The sequence below is a fragment of the Dinoponera quadriceps genome, unplaced genomic scaffold (genome assembly GCF_001313825.1).
Source record: "Dinoponera quadriceps isolate SergipeBrazil2010 unplaced genomic scaffold, ASM131382v1 scaffold2915, whole genome shotgun sequence".
Lineage (NCBI taxonomy): Eukaryota > Metazoa > Arthropoda > Insecta > Hymenoptera > Formicidae > Dinoponera > Dinoponera quadriceps.
Window position 1 is genome coordinate 406,215 of NW_014556924.1, and position 19,087 is coordinate 425,301.

The 19,087-nt window shown below is 45.4% G+C and overlaps 1 protein-coding gene across 13 annotated transcripts in view; it reads right to left on the bottom strand.

The window, feature by feature from the left end:
• LOC106748481 (plasma membrane calcium-transporting ATPase 2) overlaps nucleotides 1–18,967 on the bottom strand; it is an 84,744-nt gene extending 65,777 nt beyond the window's left edge. For 9 of the 13 annotated variants that reach the window (XR_001374759.1, XR_001374760.1, XR_001374761.1 and 6 more), the window contains exon 1: nucleotides 18,045–18,288. The gene's annotated coding sequence lies outside the window, so the exon portion shown is untranslated. The other 4 variants (XM_014627025.1, XM_014627027.1, XM_014627026.1 and 1 more) reach the window with 4 other exon arrangements.
• Between the last annotated feature and the right edge of the window lie 120 nt (nucleotides 18,968–19,087).

The window sequence follows — 19,087 nt, forward strand, 5'->3', positions numbered from 1 at the left end:
TTTGTCGAAAATTCATGCGGAGCAGATCGCGCGCGTAATATCGCGGATTCATTGTAAATCCTTTGCGCAGTCACACTATGACAGACGATTTGCTCAGCGATTAAGTCCCCACGTAAGTGCTGACGTCGTATACCGGTGTTCTCGAAAATTCCCACTCTAGCGATCTATTTTGATCGCCGGCCGGTTCTGCTTACGTGCATTCGATTTCTCTCGTGTTGTTACGTGTCGCGACGTTCCGTTTGATTTCGCCAATCGACGGGAAACGACGCGGGGAGGTGCAACGATATGTGTGTATGCACGCATCGGCCCACCTGACGACACCGCGTATACCGAGGGAAAAAGACTGGGTCTATTTGTAGCTATAATCATCACAGTGAAGGGATTATAATCAGAAGAACCACTTTTCTAGTAAGCCGTTACTACTAGCGGTAAAAAACCGCTTTGTGTTCGATTTAACGCATGTCCCAAACGGCCCACACACCAATTTAACACCAATTGAATATGTTGAAAAGTAACACAAATATCACGTGAAAAATCAATAGAAAATTCATAATGTGTTAATCGACATTGAAACATAAAATGTGTCACTTCGATACTTACAAGCATTATTTTTAACACTTGCACGTATTGAATAGAAAATATCGAGATTACATAAATACTATACGTTGCTATTTTCCTATTTTATGCGCAAACTCTCCACGAGAGTTTACCAGAAAGATGACAAGTTTTCTCCGCAGCAACCTAATATTAGGAATCGAGGTTTAGCTGTCAACAAGAGACACGAAGAGCTTGTCGATGGAAAGGTTGTGACCGTCGCGAGGCAGTACATAGATAGAACGCATCGATCTTACGCTGCTGATCTATGCGCATCGACCTGCACCACTTCCACCGCCGAAATTAGGTCGGGACATATCCAATTTATATACACAGGTAGCCCGAGATACGACAAGATCGGGGAGAGGGAAATGTCCATTAATAATAATCATTAGTATATCGAGCGAAGTAAGAAGGGAGCCCGAGTAATCGTATCAAACTTCCGTAATGCATTATGAAATAAACGAAGGCTCTCACATGCGCGCTGCTAACAGCAACGTATATAGCTGCGACGAATAACCTTTGAATGTTAACCATGCTTCATATCCCGGTCATACCGGGAAAGGACCCCATATGTGCACTCGGTTTCTAAACGGTTTTTTTCGATGCAGTTTGGGACGCAGCCAGTGTTTCAATGCGAGTGCGAAGTTATTTTTCGAAAACGCGTTCTCTCATTGAATCATCATTTGCGTTCGAACTAAAAGAGTGTATGCGCACGCACCGCGTTGTGTATGCCTTACACCGAAAAAAGTGCTCGGATTCGAGTAAATAATTATTCGGATACTCCTTAGCAAATGTTTACCCGCGTCAAGTAATGTTTATTTGATCCAAGTAAAATATTTTCCAATTATCCAAGTTGATCCATATAAGATTTACTTAACCCAAATAAATATTCTCTGAGGAGTGTTGAAGCCATTATTTGAATCTACCGCATTTTCTGTATACCTTTCCCTAGATCGAAAGTTACATTTGTGAAAATTGCCAGCCTCGCACGTAAAAGTCAAAACCGTAACTAGAGCCATTATATAATCCTGCCTAAGTATAATTAGAGTTATTTGTGTGATTATCGACTTTATGCGTACATACACAGGCTTGAAATCGTGCAACTCTCGATCCGGGGAAGGCATATATGTAACGCCATATGTACAGAAGGAGAGCGAGAAATCAAATGAAATGCCATTCAACACGGCGCTAATCCGAGATACGACGCGCACATAAAAGTTTCATGCCTCCGTACGCACTCGTAACGCGCAAAATAACTGCATCCTCGCGGCCTTGCTCGTCGGCTGCTCTTCGATTTACAGTTACGAGCTCTTGCAGTCACGATTTACAGTCTAATTTTATCGCGCAACTACCACATATACAGCTTTCGACTCTTTAATAAAATCTTCTTGGAAGCGTTAATAATTAAAGCGACTAATAGTTAAATTCGTTGACCGAGTCCGAAATTCGGCCGACTCGGCGATAAGGCCGGTCACCGTGAAGAAGAGCGTCTCACGTGGCGATCGTTAGGCAGGCGAATTAACGAAAGGACTAAGGGCATACGATCGACTAAGGGTACACGACGCTCCGACACAGGTGTATATCCGATAATCGTCTCGAGGACGATCACGGGTAGATTCACCAGCTACGGTCAAACACTCACACGGCGATATGTACCTGCGCGCGCGGTGCATACGCAGGTATAGGAGAAAGGAGGCTTAAAACGATGACCTTATTTATCGATTTTCCTCATTTTTGTGGTAATGTGAAAAATGATGATCAATTTTTTTCCTGTGCAACCAAAGCCTCTTCTATTACCTGCATAAGCTGAAAAATTTATAAACGAATTCGAATTTTTTTTAATTTACATTTTTTGAGAACGTATCAATTTCATCATCTTGATTAATTTATAATAAAGAAATTTTCTATATTGGTAAAGTAAAAATATATTTACTATAAATGTGGATTTTTTAAATGAAAAAATATCACATAAAGCTGTATCCAAAATACATTTCTTATCTACCGTCGCTGACAGATTGAAGTCAAACGGATTATTTATTATTATTAAAAGCCTCTAATAAGTTGGGCATCGACTCGTTATTTGTTATTAATCTAGAGAAATTAGTAAATCGTCATTTTACCCTTCTTTTCCCTACAATATACACACGCACGACGTGTATAGACGTTCTCCAAGATAAAGGAGAGGCGGGTAGAACGATGGAGAGACGACCTTCTTTCGCTCACTGATAAAAAACCTGACAGATATCAAGATAGCGGGGCAAGCAGTCAGTGCTATCAAGTGCGGGGCCCTGATAACGGACTAAAATAATTGTCATGTAAACTCCGTGAACGTCAGCGGCGGCCGTAAGACGCGATCTGACGTCAATCGCCGGGACATCGACAAACGCGCACCTTGTCTGTTTGCGAGACCGTCGTCGTCTTCGCTCTCGTCAGCGACATGGTACATGTCGGTATAATGGCCTACCACTGGTCGTGCCATGCGGGAGGATCGGGAAAACACCAGGGTTCCCGACGAGAGGATACCGCCCGTGGTAGACGCGCGTCAAGCGATCCGTGTGTCTTCCCGGGCAACGCGACGTGCCCTTTCGGCGAGAACGTTTCGTAATCGAACTCGTGGAAATTACACCCGATCTGTCGACACGGTGCTGTAATTTCTTCGTTATCGATATCGACCCGTCGGTAATGATATTTCGTGCGATCTACGGATACCGTAATTTCTCTTATTTATGAGCGAACAGATCGTTATGCCTCACGACGACTTCAATTGCGCGCGTGCAATCCATCAATATTGTCGATATATTTACCAATATTACATCAAAAGATACCAAATATATTTGATATCTGTAACTATAATACCGTAATTTTTTCTATACACTATAATAAAAAAATTATACACTGGAAGAAAAAAAGTAGACATTTACTTGTAAGATATAAGATTTATTTCACAAAACTTTATTTCTGTGAAATAAACCTTATATCTCATAAATAAATTGTTAAATACATTTTCCCCGATGTAGTGTTACTATAGTATCATTAATAATAACTTTACATACACACATATTGCTGCTACTATATATATTTGTGGCTAAATCAAAAAAGGGGTATAGTTCAGGCCGAAAATAACTATGATTTCCCTTAGTGTACAGTATCTTTCTGGAGTCGGCGATTATCTTCGGAATATTGACAATGATATTTTGCTTATAATTGCGGATTGCGGTGGAAAAATCGAGAACAGGAGAGAGAAGGAGAGAGATTCCGCTTCGAAAATGAATCAGCGTTATCTGCTTCGGGGAATGCAAATGAGCCGCTTATCGTGGTTCGCGTGCGGCGATCGCGTACACGCAAACAGACGCTTTCCGCCAGGCTAGCGTGGAGATGCTGTTTGAGGACTATTTTGTAATAATTGTCGACGGGGAAATTGCTGTGCGATGCGAGAACGAATATACGTGTCCGCTGTATTCCTAATGGAAGTTTAGCGTTAAATCGAAGAGAGAAATAAAAGATATCGTGAGGCCTATTCGATGACATAAGACGCAAGACTTGCTGCGTGAGACGACACAGAAATGATTTGTAGCCGTGTTACGTAAAAATTTTGATATGCCTGCTACCGACGATACATCAACATCATGACGACAACATTGCACATGACACGAAACGGAATTTTCGTTCACGAGGGAACGCACAATTTCGCGAAACGCACTCTCGGCAGAATAACAACTCCGTCTTCCAAGAGTCCAATTTATTCGATGCCACCAACTCGAACTTGCCGATATCGAATTCCGATAAATTGTTTTTTCGCTCGTCACCTGTCATTTTTCAAGCGCAACGGATGGACGGTAATGACGCGAACGCGACCGCCGACGCGCGCTATTCATCGTGGAAAAATAATTACGAGCCGCATTATTGTCCCACCATGCAACATCGGTGCGTGTCAGCGGCAAAATTATGCAACGAGAGGCGACATGGTGGTGGTCGTCGTACCTGGCGGTACGTCGCAGCGATTTACATCGGTCGCAACACCTCTCCCGAATTCTTGCTCCGATTGATATTCGCGACTCGCTTAAAAAACGCGGCTTGCCTTTCAACGGAGGGAGCGATGAACTACGCTTCGTCGATGACGCAAGCAATGCGGGATTAAAAAAAGAGTCAACTATATACGAGGTATATATCACGGCCTGTGCTCTAAACGTGGCGTTGAAATGATGCAATGATCGAGAAAATGTGTTCGACACATTGGCGAAATTGGCGAAAATCAATATCGGAATACACTAAATTCCAAAAGCGATATTCATAGCTCTGTCAATTATTTATAAGAACGATATTTGAGTCCAAAGAACCAGAAATTCCTTCAACCAGAACGCATCTGGTTATTCCCCTTCTGGTTAATGTAAGCAGATTTTTTGTACCGTGTACGAACATAAAACCTTAATATCCAAATCGTGATATATGTTCTCGTTTCTCGAGTGATCAATAAATAATAAATAGCAATAACATTGCACGATTATAAAATACTAATAACCTAATTGCATCACGTGCTATTATATCGGTATGAATACACGTTGTCAACAAATAATCATCCTAAATATAATCTTCATTATCGTACTATAATTGTCAACAAGCTACAATTGACTCGTGTATCTCTTTATCCTCGGTAAATTCATCAAACGTTCGTTAAAATTAGAGACTTGTATAATAAATAATTTAATATAGCTGAAAATATGCGATGCATCGCTGCTGATCACGTCCCAACGTTCTTGCTTCCTGATTCAGCATCCTGATCTCTGTTGTTTCGTCGTGGCGCTTCGAGTACTTCCCCAAGATACTGACACTGACCTCGACACTCGCTTAAATATTTGGCCACTCGATCAGAGAAATTAATGTTAATTAACACGATATCGACGAGACTTTGAATTCGAGATTTCAGTATTTCAAGAGTCGATGAAATAATTTTATCACTCAACACCGAATGATAACGCACGAATACACACGTTCCTATGATATACGTGCCGGCTCGAGACGTAATGAAAACAGTCGAAGAAGACACACGACAGGCTCGAAGGCCGGAATGTTGTGAGAGCGTTGATTGTTGTCATCATTTACGACGACATTTTCGCCCTTTTGTTGGTCGCGTACTTTTCCGAATCATTATGTTTCATATCGCGATGCGGAATACATGTGCCGGTACGTTAATTACAATTTCCGTCGAATGACCAAATATATCTCGTCGATTCTTGAAATCGGGCCTACGTGTAATTACACGTAATTAACGGGTATCGCGGTAATTAACACATTTTCTTCGAATGAGTCATCACGTCTAAATAAGTGTCAATACGAGTGTCAATGTCACGAGGGAGTATTCGAATGCCATAACGGAGTAACGCAGAACGAAACGCTGATCAGAAAGCCAGGATGATGGAATGCGGGCAACAATACATCATGTATTTCTAAGGTACGCGAAATTATTTATTATGCAGAAAATCTCCAATTTCAACGGACGTTTGACGAACTTTCCGAGAATAGAGAAACCCGAGACGAAATTTAAACCGTCATTCATAGCTCGTCATTATCTGACAAATCATTACAGCGTGTCAATCTCTCATTACTTGTCAACCTATACACCTGCACATATTTCATACAATGAATATCGGTCAAACGGCCGAATAAAAGTCCGTGAATACAAATTATAATTAAATATGTTCTCAATCAAAGAACGTAAATAATGAAGTTGTGAAGGTAATGAAAATACGTTGCCCCTCGGAGGATTAAGAAAAGAAACAGCGCCTATACGCTGGAAAATAAAAGTCAATCTGACCCCACCTTATCGTTAGGGGGTCAATATGAGCGAAACACGGTCTTGAGATTTTTTAATTACCGTAGACTGGGGTTACTTTGGTATGGTTTTCGCACTTTTTGCACTCCTCTGTTCAAATGACTGTTACGAACCGTTTCGCATTGTATTAGTTAGGTAAATATGATGTTTTAGTTTTAGTTAGGGAATATGATGATATTTTCTTTAAATTCATCAATATTTTCACTCCCAGGTCAAGAGTTTAAAAATAATCCCATCTTTTTCTTGTCCTAAAGTTACCCCTTGAGTAGGGATAACTTTAGGACAAATTGTTTCCTCGTTGTTTTACAGTATAAAAGTGGGATTGTCACTATGTTAGACTGTCACAAATCTTTATTTATCAAAAATAATCAATAACTTAACGCAGTTTACAAAAAAAATAAATAAATTTACAAAAAATAAATACTTCCTTAAAATGATTGCATTACGCGCTTCGCACAGTCCCGTCTAATATCACATTCTTGATTGAGATCTGACGGAAAATCGAAATTCGACACGGTGCAAACGGAGCGTCGAAAGTTCACACCATGCGTTGAATAACGTCGCGAGCGAGATTCCTCCGAGCAGTAAACGATGTAAGTATGTAACCGATATCGGATCGATTGACCCGAATCCGATGGTGGAAAGGGGATAAATAATAGTCGCGACCTGATTCTACGATAATTCCTATCGAGAGCGGTGTTCGCGGCCCTTGTTTCTCATCGACGAAACACCTTACTGAGAGAGAGAGAGAGAGAGAGAGAGTATCGATTAATCCTTTAAAAGGTCATGTCAATATAACGGTATAAAATGCGATATGCATTGACGTGACGCGACACGACAAAGAACCGCGAGGAATACATTTCGATCTCATTATACTTCAACGGGTGAAACGGTGGCACGCAAATCAACGTCTGTCTCGATAACGAGTAAGTACGAAAATTCGGAAATCGATTAACTGGCCGGTATTTCTGCAGCGTAACACCAGTCGAATATTTTGCGCGATATTATTAGTATTATTAAATAATTTATTTAATAATAATAACAATATTATATTATTATTCTCAAATGCAACTGTCCGCCGTACTTTGTCCGGATAGATATTTAACGAATCACACGATTGAACGTATTTCGCGGAAAAAGCGTCGAATTAATTAATAGTCCAATCGCTCGTGTCATTGAGCAAAATCGGCCACTCAATTCTGTCGGGACGTTCCTTGAATCGCATAATTCATGTTTCTATCCGATCGCACTCCAGACACTTAACGTACACGCGTCATACTCGAAGTAAAATACGATAAAGGGGGGAAATTCATTTGCCAATGTATATATTACGAAAATAAATATAGACTCGCGCGAAAACGTTAAGTGCCTCTTCGTTACGATGCGCAAAAATCGGGCTCAAGTAGCGGCCGTACAGGCGGCGGTGTTTATTACACGTCGAGTAATAATATTTCCGGGAAAGTCAAATCGACCGTATATCGCGCGCTCGGTGCACTTCAAATCTCTCTTTCTCCCATCCTCGATTCGCTCGTGCGCAAAAATAATATTTGTGTGCAACGGGAAACAATGCAATTTAGCCTTGAGCGTCCTCTCCTGCTGCCGGAAAGACTTTTCCGTGCATACACGAGGACCATAACCAGCGACCATGTTAAAAGCATATCTTCGCGTTATACGCTACTTCGTTTCGATGCGACTAAATTTACCGAAACAGACGCGAGCCGATATGAATGGTAGGCGCCGGCCGAGTAAGGTGAAGTAGAATTCTGCGAGCGTAAGGTGCGTTAAAAAATCGAAGAGGAGAGTCCACTAACAACAACAACAACCACCATCGCCATCACCATTATCGAAGGCTAAACATAATAGCGCGAAGAGTAACACGACAAATCGACATCTGGAATATAAATATTTACGGGGGCCACCGTGCTCGGTAATTTTAACGGCTCGAAAAAAAGATGACGTGATAATCTCCTGCACGAAAATGTGAAAATTCGAAAGTCACGACGCGACTCTCACGTCTTACTTTCGCACTCAACGAGGAGGGTGATTAGTTTTTTTTTTTCAATCGCGGAAAATAGTCGTTAATCCGGAGTAGACGCAAGCTTCACGGTCCATTTGCATGTCGCGATTAAAAAGGATGAAGGGAGTGCAGCCGGTATTCATTTCGGGCCGATATTTTGTCACATCGCGTCGATAAACGCGGCGGATCAGCGAGATAAAAACGTGGACACTGGCACGATTAACGAGACTTATCGGCGGACCCGGTAATCCTTTACTTACACAACGCGCTCTTTACGCGGGGATGCCTTTTAATTGGCGCGTGTGTACGTTAACAGTTAACCGGTGAGATTCTGCTCAGCATCGGCTTCCCTATTTTTACACGCATCCAGCCACGACGTGTAAAAAGTATAGGATATAAATAACCTCACCTATTTACATGTTAAATCGGATTACATGCGCGTGTATCGGTATAACGCGAAAAAAGCCCGACCAAGAATAACCGCGAACGAACGAGGTGAATTATCAGCTTTTAAAAGTTTTAATATCGTGGAAAAAACATACACACACACACATACGGAACAGCGCACGTGTGGATATGTGAGCCGCGCCACTTTACAAGGGGGCCGAGAGAGCGACAAGAAAGCGAGTGTGTAGATGTAGGAAGCAGAAAAAGGAGCAAAGAGAAGGAGAGAGAGAAGAGGGCAGAGGGCGAGGCGATGAAAGAGGGAGGAGAAAAATTCCAGACATAACTCTGCAATATTTAAACAAGCTACGCGACGACGCACACACACCGCGTGAAATTAATTTCTATTTTCGGAAGCGCGGCCGCGAGGAACTTAGAGCGCACGGTGCGTGCGTATCACAGTGTGCCTGTGTGGCCGTTTTTATTCATAACACGCGGTATGCGCGAAAAATTTGGTCAAATATTCGACTATCGTATTTACGAGACAGAGATTCGTCATATTTGTCCGATCGATTTTTAATTCATTCTAGGGCGATGGTTGTGCGCGCGTGCGATGTGAATCATTATTATTTTCCAAAATAACGCACGCGACATTCGCAGAGGAGGAATTGTTTGCCACATAGCGTGCGTCGGACGACCCATTTTTACTTTAGCCACTCCGCTCGATTAATTTGCAAGAAAATTTAATCTCGATTATGATAAATATGGAGAAGAACGATCAATCAACGCGACGATGATCGAACGCACGACAGACCCGGCGGCGCTCTCTCTATCGTTGCGAGAATGGATCGGGCGAGTCGGCTGGATATGCGTTGGCCGTGGTGCTAATTGATTCGGGTTAAGTACATTGTATTTTATCCGCGTGCGATATATCAGATTACGGAGGTAAACACAATCAGCGGCGGGCAAAAAGCCCGGCGCAACTAAATCGAGCGACCTGCGCTCGTTTATCGATTGCACTTTATCACGATCCTCCTCCTCGTCTTTCTCCTCTATCTCTCCACTTCTGTCCTCTACACGTCCCGCTTTTATTATCGGCGTTAATGGCGAAATCTTCGGCAAATCTAACGTCGATTTCCTCTATACGAAAGTGCCGTTGGTTCATTTTTTTTCCAATGTTCCATATATGATCGGCGTCATGTAGGAGCGAATTGCCAGAATTTAATTAAGGTATCTTTAACATATTCATATTACACATAAAAGAGTGAAAGATTCGTTTAAGTTTTGGTTGTGTATTTATCTTATACATTTATCACCAAATCGCGCTTATATTCAAAAACTATAGAAAAAAATTATGCCGACTGTACAGTCAGATGATTAAGGGCTGCAACCCTTATCTCCTCGACGAGCGATTTTTGCAACGCTTATCCCTTATCCGATAGAAACAATTATCTCCTAAGAATGACTAAGAAACAAATTTCCCTGATGGATACAAGCGTTGCAGACTTTAATCATCTTACTGTGTGCGCGTGTGTGTGTATACACAAATCAGCATATAATAAAACAGTAAACACAAGATCGAAAATCACAATGTTCTCGACTTAGCAGTCAGGCCTTTACGACTGTTTGTGTACATTATGCGCTCTAAAAAGATATAACTTCATGTCAAGGTTATTACACCGGCTTATGTACGAAAGTGAGTCTCGTCGTAATAAAGATTACTAGTTGAAGAAGAAGAGAGAACAGACCGTTCTCTCTTTATGTATTCGTACCATCGAATCGTGCTATACTTCAATTTCTCAGAGACTCGACGACCGTTGTTTTCGGGCATTGGGTGCTCATTCGATTGCTCTCTATCATTTACTCAAACGTGTCCACGGAGACAGTCGGAGAAAATGGAATACCTAGGCACACGAGGAAACCTATCGTACCGGAGATGTGATAATAATTTAGTGGCGAGTCGCGTCGGCAATTTATAGACGCGGATGTAATTTTTGCTAAAGCACACGACGAGACAGAGCGATCTCATCTTGGGCCGCATGATCGATTCATTCACCGATCAATTATTCAGAGTTTCGGTCGAAATCGAAGCTCCCCTGCCGCCGTTACATCGGCCTTCGCGGGTATTAACTTCGATTAAGGTGCCTCCCAAAGCGCGCACGGCAAAATAGACGGTATTATTAGTAACCGGATTAAAATAGCGGCCGATTAGACTATTGCCTTGATCCGGCGAATTTTGCCGCTCGTAAATCTCCGAGAGAACGGAAAGCCGTCTTAATAACCACTCGAGAATCTACTCGATCGTCGAGCGTACCGGCCCTCTCTCGGCCGGTACTGACGACGAGAGAAAAAAGAGCAGAATAGAGAAGAAAGTTTCGCGTGACTTTATTTATGGAAAATCGCGTAAGACCCGATTTTATGTAAAAATTATCGAGGAACTGTAAAACCGACATGTCCATGTTTCTCGGCTGAAAAATATTGAACTTCGTCCACAGTAGTCGAAGTGGCAGTTTCTGTTTGCAAGCGCGTTCATTCGTCTTATTAGCGTTGCATCCATGCACATAGGTTTTAATTTTACATCTGAAACCGGACTTTAAAGCCGCAAACAAAATAGCGTGTCGATTTTGCGGCTTCTCCTCTACGCAACATACGCAAAGTGGCGTAGGGGATGCGTGGATTTCGTCGCGGACGTAAATCTTCATCCTCTGTGAGGAACTAACGAGTCGTATCTGTAACAACGGAACTATGATTCAAGCATTCCGAAGGGGAAAAAAGTCGACGGTAATCATTCGGTGACGAGGAAATGACGCGCCTCTGACTCATTTCGCCACACGATTACGATGCAAGAATATGACACGATTGTTACGACAAGACGAATGCGTTTGAAAAAGGAGACTCACGGACGCGAGAGAGAACATGTGTGCACCTTTTAACACAGCACTCATTGCGAGAACGCGCAGCAACTGTACTAATAACCGCGGCTCATTAGCAAGTTCGTCATCTGTGACTGAACGAGCTAATTGCGTGCGTTAAACCATAGAAAGCGGAAGGCACAGAAGCGCACTGTGAAAGCTCAAACGAAATCCCGATATCGAGCAGATAGAAATTTTCGATGTTCACCGGATACACCAAAAGCTCATCAAATTCCCTCGGAGCAATCGAGGATCGTGCTTTAAAAGTGAAGAACAAATGGCGGGGTTATGTTTCTCGCTGAAATTCCGAACTTATCTTCGGTAGAATTTTAGTTTGGAGTTGCAGACAAATTACGAGTGGTTGGAGAGGCGTCTCCGAATAGCTCGCAACCCTGAAAGTCAATCAAACTGACCGAAGAAGCTGTAATTAGAGCAACATCCGATGTTTCCGGGGACACTCTCCGCTGTATCTCTGCTTTTTCCGTCCGAAGCGAGCGAATAAAAATTCCGATGGAAGATATATCTGTATTTTTGTGCTCTTATTGGATATTAAATATCCTATGAGACGACTTGGACATCAGTTCGCATGGAAAGGTCAAGGTGAAACGTTCTAACAATAATTAATGCGCGTTCCTACGTGGCTGTGTGTGTGTGTGTGTGTGTGTATGTGTGTGTGTGTGTGTGTGTGTGTGTGTGTGTGTGTGCGCGGAATGTGCGTGCGAGGATGAATTTTAAAAGCTTCGGCGGAAAAAGGGACGCTCCGCGACTGACCTCGTTGTCGAACAATAATTATCAGTCGCTTCTTCCTGAACGAGGCGATTTATCACCCGTACAAGTATTTCAGCGATAAACTTTCTTAAGACGCTTCAATTAATTCGACGATCGCACAGTCGGGTTCCTCCGGATGAGGTGTCTTAATCTCTCGCAAACCGAACTCCCCTTTACCAAGTCACGGAAATATCCGAGTCATTTCTCGAGTTATTTCGATATAAATGAGGATAATCCGGGCATTAAAATTTCCTCGACATTCTCGGATATCTTCGAAATGATCCTCTCTCGCGAACGTATGCTTTCGAAAACAAATAGCAAGAAAATAAGCAAATATCCGCCGCGCTCTTCCTTCTTGTCGATTTTCTTCTTGAAAAAGAAAAAAAAAACGGATGTACTGCTAAATGACTGAACTCGGGGAGGAAAAAAAAGAAAGCAAAGAGATCGCAATGGGCACGAAGCGAACGGTGAATATCGCTCCACCGTTTCGCCCTCGACGACGCTTCGATTCAGGCCGTAAATTCGGAGTATCGGCCATACGGAAATTAGCGGCGAGTATCGCGATATTTTTAAACGCTGTAGTGTCTGGTGTTCGTCGCGGACCACCGAGACGAAAAATTCGACTGGATAGCAGGTACGTAACTTTTAATGCTCACAGAGGACGGAGGGAGAGGCCGACGAGAGGAGGGGCTCTGTACGTATCTCGTCGGGGATTAAAAATAACTAAGACACGTGTAACACTCTTCCACTGTTTGGCGGGCTGGAAATACGTAGCATGCGATCACGCATCCTCTACTGCCTTCTTTTTCTCTTCTCTCTCTTTTTTCCGAAACTTTCCCAGTCCGCGTGCTCTACTCGTACGCGAATAAATATTGCAAGACCATGTTAACGGTCGCGTAAAAACGACATCTCTCTCCCCGCTATGTTCCGTGATCGACATGAGAATATATAGGTAATAATAAATATTTCAGCAATCACACACAAATGGATAACTCGCTTCTCAATTCGACCCGTTCGGAAATTTATTTGTCTCGGATATTACTCGAAAGGACACTTCGAAGGCTTCGTATAAAACGTAAAATTGGTTTCGCGATATTCGCGACGATCGATACGTCGTGGCGAGTTGGAAAATTGACGGTGTCTCGACGGTGCGCGCACGAATTATACCGACTGGCAGCCGGTGCAATTCCGCTTATTTATAACCATTAGATATCACGGTTCGTATTTTTAACCGGTTCACAGCCCGATGACGGAAAGAAATCGCCAAGTGTTATTTATAATCCGCGACCGAAGACGCGACGGAACAATGGCCGTCTTCTCTCGCACGAAATTCTCCGTCGAAACGATCGTTGTTGAACGGACACATTCAAGTGTACATCCTCGTGCGAGATATGCGCGCCTCGAGAGCTAAGGGAACGTGAATTGTTTAACTGGTTTCCGCGATACACGCGCGTATCGAAGCGTATCTCGCGCAGTCACGTCGGAAATACGCGCGGATTGTCTCTCCCGGCTTGAGATATCAGTCGCAAAAAATGCGAGCGATACGGGAATACGCGTGAGTACAGTGCCAACAGAATTATCCTATTTCGATAAAAGTTTCGATCGTCTACCGTGTCCTCGTGATCAGCAATGTGAATGAAATCCCTCTTAATCCCACAATCAAGCGGGGAAGCGCTCGCCTAAAATACCTCGGAAATATCCTTCTCATCTGTGATAAATGATAAGTATTTCGATACATTGTCGTTTAATTAAGACAATTGAATTTTCTGCTCTTGGAATATATAGGATGTTCCTAGCCGAGGAAGCCTACAAAATTCTAGAATGCGCATTCTAAATAAAAGATATAGATAATTCTAAATAAAAAAGATATTCAGATATTCAGCTCAGTTATCGTGATATAGACAATTTTATTAACAGCAGGCGGAAAATACCGTTCTAGTACGTCTACCGTTATTGTGCGAACAGGAAACTTGAAACAGAAAGAACTGAAAGCCCGTGTCATTCAGAAATTTACGTTACAAGACGAGAATGAAATTTTTCGAATCGATCTGTGTCTGAACTTTTTTGCTAGAATGACTTTCAGAACGCATTGTAGAAGTTGCTCGATTTTCTCGCGGAGCACCCTGTACAGCGTCGTGACATGTACACGAAGAAGCTCTATTTCCGTATCTAATAGAATCTGGCAACATCGGAAGGTTAAGTATAATGCTGTCGGTCTATATTATATTGAAAAAAATCGACTAATCGAGCGCGAAGACGGTAATCGAAGAAGGTAATCGATGATTCGCAAACGGAAGAAGCGTCGAATAATCGATCAGGCACGGCCCGCTCCGTTACTTCCACGCGTCTGACAGCGGCTATCTATTTCTACTTGCAGCGGCGTTTCTGTGCCCCGGGATCTCGAGATGCAAGAGAGCGTCTAACGCGCGTCTTCATCCGCGATCCTATAAACGGGCCGGAGGTATCCCAACATTATTAACTCTTAATCGATCTTCGTATACCTTGGCGTGCGTCCCGGCGAAAATCATTTTCGTTCTCTTTCTTCCGCCTCTACCATTTCCTTCCTCTTTCTCAGATTTGACAACGAATTGACGAGACGGGCACGATACTATAAAAAAGCAGACTTGATCTAATTTTACGTCTAATCGACCGTTACTTGCTCACCGAATATTATCTTCTTGGCGTTATCTTCTGGAAAATGTTTCAGACGCCGAAACATTTTGGAACGTGTAAGTAAATATTGTTCCATCGCGGAAAGCTTTTACCCTTCTATTTGGGGCTTTTATCCTCCCACTCGGTCCTATTCGAACGTAATTGTCTATAATGAAGACCACGATCTAGAATAAAATGTTACGAGGGGGCGGCAAAAGAGCAGATTTTGTGTATTCGACTATTGACGAAATCCAACAGAGAGTCGTAAATTAGCGATCGCGCGCAACTCGCGACGCGGATATATTTTCCACAATTCGTTCTGCATATCCCTGCTTTTGTCCAAATAATCCGGCATTTGGCGCGCCGCGAGTAGCTCGGGAGACCCTTAAGCCGCCTATCTGTAACCGTTGGCATTTTCGCTCTAACCATCTCCCGCCTCTGCGAGTTTTAATTTTACTTGACGCGCGCGCGCACACGCTCCCTTTCAAAGATCGGTTTTGCCCGAGAGAAATCAGCTCCGATCGTTCGCCGCTCATATCGGTGAGATCGTTGCCTACTAATGAATCCCTTTCTTAGTTAATATAATCCAAATTCGTACTCTGAGATAATGAAACTGTCGCTCGTTATTTTCTCTCTCCTTTTTAGCGTATGCATCACAAATGTCGCAATATATACTTGTCCGCTCCGAAAGGAATTCACCGTTGATTGAAATGATAATAATCTCGCGCGTGTCGCACCCGCGAGACATTCGAAGCTGAAGATTCATCGACGGGGCGAGCGTGCAACAATCCGCCAAACATTTTGACGGCCGGGAAAATAAACGCTCCCTCGACAGGCTGAATCGCGGCGGTTGCTGCGAGAGATAAAGAGAGAGAGAGAGAGAGAGAGTGCGCGCGCGGACGCGCGTTCAATACCAAATTCCGTAGGCAGCACCGAAATAACTTAATGACCGTTTCCTATCCGAACGCACTATTTCACCCGGTCGTCCGCGCGTACAGTCGTCGCTGCCGCCTTCGTCGTCGACGTCGTCGACGACGTGTGCGCGCGAAGGTTCGCACGTGCGTAATTATTAGCGACCCTCTATCGATTCGGGCCAGTTTCGTCGTAGCGAGCGAGCGGCTGTCAAAGGTTGGGTATATTTCCTCGCAAGTGAGTCTAGGTCACCCGTATCGGGTCGATACCACGAAAGCGGGACAAAGGCGAGTCTTCGACTGTGCCTCACGCGTATTACAGTCGTGCTGACCAGAAGCAGCCGGCGAGTACATACGTCCGCGTTCGCAGCGAGGCGCGGTGAGAAAAGAGCCGATCGGCAGAGAGAAGTGCCTCAACCTCGCCGGGGGATGGTTATTTCTCTTCCTCTCCGCCAGCGAGAGTCAACCGAGGAGAGAGAGGCTCTATAGGCGTGCACGCGACGCGAACTTGTGAAAAAAGAAGGCGCATGTAAATTAATAATAACGAGACCGCTTATACACCGCGTTAACGAGGAGGCGGCCGACTATTTCCTCGAGAATTCGTAGTTTCAATCGGACTTTCGATCGCTGCGGCATCGTCGCAAGGGCAATGGTCCCCGCGACCAAACACTTTCGTCGAACGAATGTTAATGGAATAATCGCGAAAATTGCCGCGCAAAAATTGCCCGAGGGAGAGTGCGCGTCGCACACATTCCGTGTAGAAAATCACAGTAGGAAATGAATCGTGTTGTCCTACGGCTTCGATCAATCATCGAATCGATTGCAACGTCTCTCTCTCTCTCTCTCTCTCTCGTCCGTTGTCAGATGGACGTTTGCGCGGCATGCAATCGCTTTCGAGGATGAGAAGTGCCGTCAGCCACGGGAAAACCTCGCAGGAAGACTCTGGCATTGGGAGCCGGGCGACGACGCGTCGTCGTACGAGAACGTCGCGCGCGCGACACATAGGACGACCGCCGAAATGTCGGGCTGAATGGGGTCGGCGACGAGACCGTGCGAATTTCGCGGCGGATTCGGCATCGCCTGGCATCTCGTCTCCTGTCTCGTGGGGACCACGACCGACCGACCGGTTTACATCCCTAATCGAAACGGTTCCTCGACAATGCGCCTGCCCGATCCCGGGGCACGTCATGTAGGAGACTCTCTCTCTCTCTCCCCCTCTCCCCTCTTTCTCCGTCTTCGTCGCTCTCTCAGGGTCTGGCAGGTCTGCTAGCACTCCCGAAATAATGTTCGGAAGAACGGTAGCGCGAGAGAGGAAGGGCGAGGAGGGGGCAATGAGGGAGGTAGGCTGATATCCAGAGGAGGAAGATGAGAAAGGAGCGGAACAAGAACCGCCCGGATTGAGCGCGCGTTACATAATTTTCGTTACTCCGCGGAGCGAAGACCGAGACGGTGAGAGCGGGCTGGTGGGGGTGGGAGTGGACGATGGACGACGACGAGGAGCTACCCCGTAGCGCTTGGTGCGAAAGGAAGAGGGAAAGAGTCGCCGGGGAGGAAGAGAGCGAGAGAGAGAACGATCGACACGGCCAGGGGGGTATGTGCGTATGCGTGTGTGTGTGTGTGTACGTGGGTAGATAAATGGATGGGTGGATAAATGGCACGGGGGTGATAGTGAAGAGGGGATAAGGGAAAAAGAGAGGAATAGAAGGAAATAAGTATAGCTAAATAGAGACTGAGGTACATCAGAAATATACTTGAAGAAAGAGAGAACAAGAGAGAGACGGAGAAACGGAGAGGGGGGGGGGNGAGAACGAGGGGAAAGGGGAGAGACGGAGTAGGAGGAAGAGGTGGAGATAGTGGAGGCTCGTGTCCTGGTGGGCGGAATGGCGAATCAATCCCCGATGAGGGACGGAGACGGCGGGGGGCGAGCGGGAGGAATGGGGGTGGGTAGCGGTGTATGACGACGACGTACTCACCGTGGTGGACGGTGGCAACAAGATGTCTGCGAGGTGTCTTCTCCTCGGTGGCAAGAGAGAGGAAATCCGATGTCACATACGCCGCTTCATCGGGCCACTGTGTTGCCGCTTAATACCACTCCGCGCGGTGCTCTTCGCCCGCCTTCTTCACCTTCTGCCACTAAAAATAAACTCGCTCGCTCGTCGTGCGCTCTTCTGCTGCCCCCGCGCGCGCTCGCCCTCTCTTCCTCCCCTTCTTTTTCTCCCGCTCTCTCTCTCTCTCTCACACACACATGCACACACTCTCTCTCTCTCTCTCTCTCTTTCTCGCTCTCTCTCGTTCGCGCGCGCGCTCGCTCGCTCGCACTTCACGTCTTGTAACGCGGCCGACACATTTATCCGCGCTTTCGGACACTATCGCGCTCCGCGACCGACCACCAACCGCTCGATTCCCTAGAATCGAGGAGGTGGCACTGTGCCGCCGCTCACCGCCGTTTGTCGCCACTGCCGCCGCTACCACCACCGCCGCCTCCTCCACCGCCACCGCGCTGGATGATGATGGCGAGGGATGGCGATTCGATGCACGGAGCGGGGCCTGGGAAAGAGAGACCCGCCGGGGTCGCGTCGGGGGCGGTAAGAAGGGGGCGAAAAGGGAGAACGAGAGAGAGAGAGAGAGAGAGAAGAGGTGTACGTGCGAGATAAGGGCGAGAGGAGGATACACGCGGCGACTTATTCGAATGACACGGGGCCGAGCGATCGACCGAACGCGTTTACGCACGCACGCATAGAGGGGATGCCAGCGTACCGAGAGCGCGGGACTGTCGCGGAGCACAGTCCCTCGTGGTCCCGTCGATCCTCTCTCCCACCCTGCTGGTATCGGCGACGGCGGTTCTTGGCGCGGCCTTCCTCGATGCCTCCTTTCATACAGGCTTTTATCGCGCAGGCATAGCAACGACAGGCGCTACCTGGTAGCTGACGGCGCGCGTTATCGCTGATGGCGACCAGCGAGCCGCGGCGACGGCATCCGCGCATCGACGACGATGAACGGGAATAGCGAGGACGAA